The following is a 7,899-nucleotide window of genomic DNA, read 5'->3' on the forward strand; positions in this document are numbered from 1 at the left end:
TCTTTTTATGGGAGATGTGAAACCTGTCCATAATTGCCTTCCTGATTACATATGATTTTTTTACTTATCTTTTCATATGAAATTGTTCTAATATTTTCATGAACTTAATTGCATACGTAGCTTGTGAACAAATATTAATTTTTAAAATTCATATTTATTACATTCATACGTAGTCCATCTAAAGGAAATTGTTCACAATGTATGAAATCAAAGTATGTATGTATGTATCTGTAAGGGTTAGAATTGGTGCTTTTAAAATAAACACTCGAGAATGGAACGATTTGGAAACATTTTTAAATGAGCAAAATCTTTGGATTTAAAAAATCTGGCTGATTGAGCAAATATAAAAATATATTTTTTCTTCCAATTTAAATTTGACTAATTGAACACTGAGTGTTAAGTAAAAATATTACTCCTCGTAAATTTTTATGTAGCTTTTAAAAAAAATATGGGAAAGTATGACTTATTAAATGACGATAAAAAATTAACTTAATATTGTAATTTTTTTTAAAGTGACATTATTCATTAGGTGTTTTGATATATCTATCTGAAAGAAAGGCAAATTGATATAACTGCTGATAGTTTTTAGGCATTCAGTTTACTTTACATTTTATAAAATGATTGCAAATGATGTGAAAATTAAGTTTTCTGTATTTCAACTATCGGGACATTCTGGTTTCTAGGGACAGTTGTGAAAATAACATTGACATGTCCCAATGTATCAGGATGAATGGCAACCCTCTCCGGGAACAAATAATAGTGTTATTCTATTTTCATGTAAATGTATTTTTCCGAAGTTAGAAAATAAGCTGCTTCTGCTTTTTTTTTAAAACATTTTTAAGGTTCACTTATTTACACTTTCATGCTTTTTCATTTTTAAAGGACTAGAGTTATATCTCAGTTACAGCTCTTATACGGCTGTGAAACATGGCACCTTACAAGGGCCCAGATCAGCCGTGTACTTAGCTTTGAGAATAGGTGTCTGCGAAGAATTTTAGACGTGCGGTGGCTTGACTTTGTGAGGAATGAAGATATAATGCGTAGGATGCAGCAAATTTGGTCACAACTGTCGTCAAGAAAAGGCGATTCAGTTGGCTTGGCCGTGTACTTCGCATGCTTCCCGAGAGCCTTAATCAAGCTTGTCTCTTTTACAAGGCATCAGGTTCGTGCCGCCCAGGACGTCAGCTGCTGACAGTTCGTCGGCGGTTCTCGTCAGAGCTTCGGGACGCGGATCTGACTTGGGAGGATGCGAAGGAGCTGGCAGCTGATAAAGCGTGATAAAGCTTGGAGACCGTTTGTGGACTCCATATGCTCCACCTAGGGAGCGGATTTGGTTTAAAAAAAGAATTATATCAATGTGCCTTTCTGCCAACCTTATATGAATTGTATTACAGTAAAATTATATTTGTATGGTATGTAAAACATCTTAACCTGTTAACCGGGGGGGACGTATAAATACGTCAAACGTAAACAATATCGGGTACGGGTAGGACATATGAATACGTCCTGTAGATATATGTTGCGCCCTGGAATGGGCGGTACCTATATTTTCCAACAACAAAGATAAGTCATTCATACATTTTTCGACATGATTTTTTTTCTATTTGTAGTTTTGTATATTCCCTTGTAATTTATATACAAATAAACGAAAAAATATATACTTTATAAAATTAAACAACTTTGTTTTAACCACTTTTTTATTATAAGTACACTTTAACCTACCGGTTTCAACAAGAACCTTGTCATCATCAGGGTTTATTAAATTCTAAAACATTAAAATACTCATAATTGATTAATTGTGTGGAATTCAATAAACCCTGATGATGACAAGGTTCTTGTCGAAACCGGTAGGTTAAAGCGTACTAATAATAAAAAAATCGTTAAAACAATGTTGCTTAATTTTATGGAGTTTATAAAAAGTGCCACAAAGTATCTGCGAAAAACATTCAAGAAAAAATATATATTTTACAGTTTTTTCATTTATTTTAAGCATAAATTAAATATATGAAATTTAGTCCACCGGGCGTGACTTACTGACATGTCCTAGTGAAAGAGTTTGCGCCCGTTGTGTGTTGCGTTATTAAAAGTGAACTCCCCGGTTAACAGGTTAATGTAAATATGTCTCTAATTTGTCTTTGTTTTCATATCTTTATACTTGTGGTAATTTTGTTTGGTCATTGGGTTGAAATAGTATAACTATGTTGGATTTTCAGTTATAATATTAGTGTAATTTATGCCAATACCTGATATTTTACCAGTTTTTAGCATATTTGAGGTGCAATATATCGAAAACAGACGAGCTTATTCACAGAGTAAGATAATTAAATGGCCAACAATTTAAAATTTAGTATTTTTATCTTAAAATAATGTCAAGAAATGAATTATTCATAAAATAACTCGATATTTGGTATAAAACATCTGTTTAGTCTTATTTTTATATAAAGCTCTTGTCACACTTTTCGGAAAATCCCATTGAATGAAGATGATTAAGAATTGTCTTCTGATGTCTCTAATATTGGTATTGTAAAGGCAAAAGGCCAATCAGTAATTCACATTTGGGAGGGATATCTTCACATGTAAAGTCAGTAATATTAATTATTTTCGTTAGCAAAATTCTCTTATCAAATAACAGTATTTTAGTAATTTGGTAATACATCGGATCATAACACTTGTTTCTTTATGGATTTCAATGGAAATGTTTTGTTTTATTATTTGTTAATGAAAAATATCCATATAACTCTATTGCCATGATCCTATCATTAAGAAGCCATAGTATTTTACACCTCCGTAGTGTAGTGGTCAACACGCTCGGCTACCGTTCTGGAGGTCCCGGGTTCGATTCCCAGGGGGGGTCAAATAAATATAAGTGATTTTTCACTCTAATATTTATTCAATATTACCCTGGACTGGTACCTGAAGCGGAGGGCTGATCACCTTGCCTTCATATGTTTACGATTAAGATAACACTGCCTTTATATGATGCAGTGCCCTATGCACCATTCGGGTGCGGGTAAGGGCTGGAAGAAGAATATGAAGAAGATAATAAATAATAAATACGGGATAGATATTTTTTTACGATGCAAGTGCCAAATATTAATTACTATGAGATTGTTTTTCATATTTCTTAACATAAATTTTTTTTAAGACCTAATCCTATGAGAGAAGTTTCATGCATAGCACTAAAAGCGATTAAAATCTCTGGGTAAAGGTATCAGGATAACATTTACTGAATGGTGCTACAGAATTTTCAATAAGAAAAATGATTACAGGTAAAATATTAACTATGAATTGTGATTTTGAAATACTAGTTTTATTAATTAATATTGAGTATGTTACCTCTATATTTTTAAGTCATTAATTAATTATGTATACATTAATAACTAAATTCATATTATATTAACACATTGTTGCCGGTCAGATTAGTACAGTAATTGGTGTTAATAGTGTGCATTTTTTTAATACGTATTTGAAAAAATATATAACTTTGTAATGTCGTAACATCACAGTGATGCTTGAAAATTTATGCATAAAAAAACAAAAATACATAATAGTTTTATAAATATTCTTAGTTTATTAAATTAAAATATAATATTACTGAAAAATTCAGTTAAAATTTTACACGTAATAAAATGTATATTTTTTTCATCTGAGCTACTACGGGGACAAAAAACAAAAACATACAAAAATCATCATAACTGTTCCCCATCTCATCTTATAATACTTGAAACCTGTACGACAATAGTAAAAATCATTTTCATTCAGTCCATATGTTCCAATCGATAATGACATAAAAATTTCAATGATGAATATTCAAACATAGTTTGTCACGCACATCCAAACACATCAACGTCACACTTGTACTTTTAGGTTTGTTTCATAGTATATTTTACATCTTAGGATCAGTTACAAGTCGTATAGTGTTACAGTATGGTACCTCTCAAAACATATTTCTGGATGAAGTGATACGCACCAGAACTGGCAAATATAACGAGATTCAAACCTTAGATTGTAGTAGCTTTTTTTCTACTAAACTAGGCTTTCTCGTATCCATGAATAGTCTTTTAATTTTGGTATTCATATTTGTTATTGTTCTGTAGATGGTCCCGGCTCTTGAATAATCGTAATCCTGACCCTGCACAGTGGAGTATTTTCACATTAGTTTTTTTATTGAATCATTAGTTGCGATGTGGCATTTTGCACATACATTTATATTAGATGCCCCGCAAACAACCAAAGGAAAAAATCTTCTTTATGCGTGTCCCGACAACAAAGTGTTAATAATATTTCAGTTTTTAAAAAATGTCTACATATTCTACATGTTCTATAGAACGACAAGTAAAAAATTTTCACTTTTATTTTGTACTTAAATTCAAGTAATGCCTTTTTTTTAGTTCCACGATGGTACAATTGTGAAACATACTGTACATCGTAAATTTTTATGTAAAGATGTTTAGTAATAACCAAAATAAAATATAAATTAATCTAATTATAGTCAAAATTTAGACAGGCGCTGTGGTATAGTTGGTAACGCGCTTGATTTGCGAAGGAGGCAATATGGTTCAATTCCACCACAAATGGGGTTCAATTCCCGTCAATTGCAAAATAAATTCATTTATAAAGAATTCTTTATAAAACAACTTTGAACAACTTTTTATTGGTAAAAACAATGTTGTTTTCTTTTATAAAGTTTATAAAACATCTTCTTTTTCTTCTGCTTGGTGTTGGCCTTGTGGCCTGTTTTAAGAGGGATTAGCCTTCTGCGATTGTTGATTCCCAGCTGTTGATCCATCTTTTTGGTGGTCTGCCCGGAGTCGTCTACCTTGGGGTTGGCCGTACAGTGTAATGTGGGGTCTAGATGGTTCTACTCTCCTCCTTCGTTGTCTTCTTCACCTAACGACATTTTCAATTTCGCATATTTCCCTTATCCTGGCTTTTCTTACTGTCTTGTAGACTGTTGCCATATATGGTTCTTAGAGTCTTCATTTCTGACACTCTAAGCGCATTTTTTGTGCCTACGGTGTCCGCTCTACTTTCGATCCCAAATGTCATGATGGGTCGCACACAAGTTTATAATATGTGCCACAAGTATCTGCGAAAAACATTAAAGAAATTAATTTATTTCAATTGGCCTATGTATTTGCATTGTATTTTTCATATCTACCTTCCCTATCCTTACCATCATACTTGCAGAAGCCTCCAAAGCCTTCACTGGTTATTTCTTTATTTAAGTACAAAAATAAGTAATGATCATTCCGAGAATGTAGTCTTCTGCTATTCTCTATTATATAGGTATATGTGAATTATTCATATTGATGTATTTTTGGCATTAAAGTAAAATTGAAGACAAATGCTTAAAAAAAACTGCTAATTAGTAAAAAATACTGCTAATTATATGGTTGAAGATTATAAAAGTATGGTAGCGATACTAAGGTCATTTTTAACCTGGCTGTTTAAAATTCCTTGGGTGTAAGTTACAAATAAATTTTGCAACTTACATGCAAATGATAAAAATAATTCAATTTTAGGTTTTTAAATGTTGAATGTTGTTTATGGATGTTGTATTTTCAATGTTGAATGTCTACAAAATATCTCCATGACAGTAAAAAATACTGCGATTTATATATGTAGTTGGAGTTTATAAAAGTATGGTAGCGATACTATGGTCATTTTTAACCTGGCTGTTTAAAATTTCTCGAGTGTTCTACCATTCTTTTTTAAATTTTGCAACTTGATAAATGATAAAAATAATTCAATTTAAGTATTTTAAATGTTAAATGTTGTTAATGGATGTTGTATTTTCAATGTTGAATTTCTACAAAATATCTCCATGACAGTAAAAAATACTGCTAATTATATGGTTGGAGTAAATAAAACTATGGTAGCGATACTATGGTCATTTTTAACCTGGCTGTTTAAAATTTCTTGGGTGTTCTATCTTACATTATAAATTTTGCAACTTGCATGCAAATGATAAAAATAATTTGAGAATTTTAAATGTTAAATGCTGCTTATGGATGTTGTATTTTCAATGTTGTATGTCTACAAAATATCTCCATAACAGTAAAGAATACTGCTGATCACATGGTTGAAGTTAATAAAAGTATGGTAGTAATACTGAGTTCACTTTGAACCTTGCTGTTTAAAATTTGTTTGGTATTCTACCATACATCATGAATTTTGCAACTTGCATGCAAATGAATAATTGAAGTATTTTAAATGTTAAATGTTGTATTTTCAATGTTGAATGTCTACCATATAAGTAAGGGATTAATTTGTTTACAATTGTTTTTATGCTTTTCCAGAATGTTACCATATTAGACACTGATAGTTTTGAGATTATCCCTTGTTAGTTATTATTACTTTATTTTATCTATGTACCTATGTTCCTTCTCTTTTTTGTCAAATACTTTATATTTTACTATTTTTTTTACAGTTTTATTGATGTTAATAGATACTAAAAAATAAATGTCTAAATGTGTATTTCGTCTTTCATTTCTTTTTTTTATATTTGAAACTAAAACTCATTCTGCAAAATTATTGTCAAGGTACTTGAATAACCTTACCTACAAATTAAAACTTTAAATCAGGAATGTGCTAAGAGCATCCCCGTATTTCGTTTTTAAACTTACTAAAAGTGAAGGTTTATTATTATTTTATTATTATCATTATTATGTATAGCATAAAAGTAATAATAAAAATAAAACCACCAAATATGAGTACTTTTTATCATAAAAGCCAAGAATTTTTAGGGAAGTTTAAAAAAATATAAATATATGTTTTAAGTAAAACATCATACGAGGTGCATAGGCGTCGCCGGCGTTTTTATGGGATCTCTGTTTCACGTGGGGATCTGCTTCCTCAAATGGTACCACACTTGAAATTCGTAAGTTGACAAATAATAATTACGTTCTCATGAACATTTCTTATGTAAATTATTATGTTTAGGACAAAGGTGCATTCAGTTTCTGATTGCACGAAACTCTGTAGAGCTGAAATAAATAAAAAAAATACTTGATACTCTGGTATTCTGGTAAAATTATCCCTCAGGAAGACATAATCAAATAAAAACATACAAATGTCTATATTTGTGTTGTAGGATAAATACAGTGGAACCTCTATCTATCGTTCATCGAATAATTGTTTTCCCGGATGTGTCGTTTACTTCTTCTATCCCGAATTAATTTCAATCTAAACTAAACCGCATCGATCGTTTCTATATCACCATTTACCTCATTTATCGTTCGAATTAAGCTGCATATTTGATACATTTTGTCAGTTTTTTTTTACATTCTTTTTAATTTTCTTACATTCAACGGCAACTTATGGAATAGAAACTATCGAAAGCTTGTGTAACCGATAGCAGGAGAGGTCGATATTGATGAAAACGAGCCGCTGCCTGTACCTGCATTTCCAGAAGCGTGCACACTCTTTGAAAGAAAACTTTCTACAACACACATTCAATAACCGATGCTGAAAAAATACAATTAACAAAGCCGAAAATATACTATTGACTTACGTAAATAAAACAGTTAAAAAACAAAAGTATTTTTTAAAATCCTATTCAGGTTTGTATTTTTTATAAATAAAAACGTTTGCATCTGAAACATGCATTCTTCTTAGAATTTTAGCCTACGAATGGTTATGTAGATTGGGAGGACGGTATATTTACTAGGTCGTATCTATTTGCGTATTGACCTCTTAATCCCGCATTCATTATTTTCCCGTATTCATAGTTTATTTTAATAGGTCCCTTTGAAAACGATAGATAGAGGTTTCACTGTATTCCAAATTTGTAAAACGAAGATGCGCTGCGGCAACAATCGAATCAAAGGCTTTCGCAGAAATCAAAAGTACCTACTGTCGAATCGATATTATCACAACGCTAGGAAAGACAAATCT

The sequence above is a fragment of the Brachycentrus maculatus genome, unplaced genomic scaffold (genome assembly GCF_059751285.1).
Source record: "Brachycentrus maculatus isolate JH-2025_06_01 unplaced genomic scaffold, ASM5975128v1 h1tg000226l, whole genome shotgun sequence".
Lineage (NCBI taxonomy): Eukaryota > Metazoa > Arthropoda > Insecta > Trichoptera > Brachycentridae > Brachycentrus > Brachycentrus maculatus.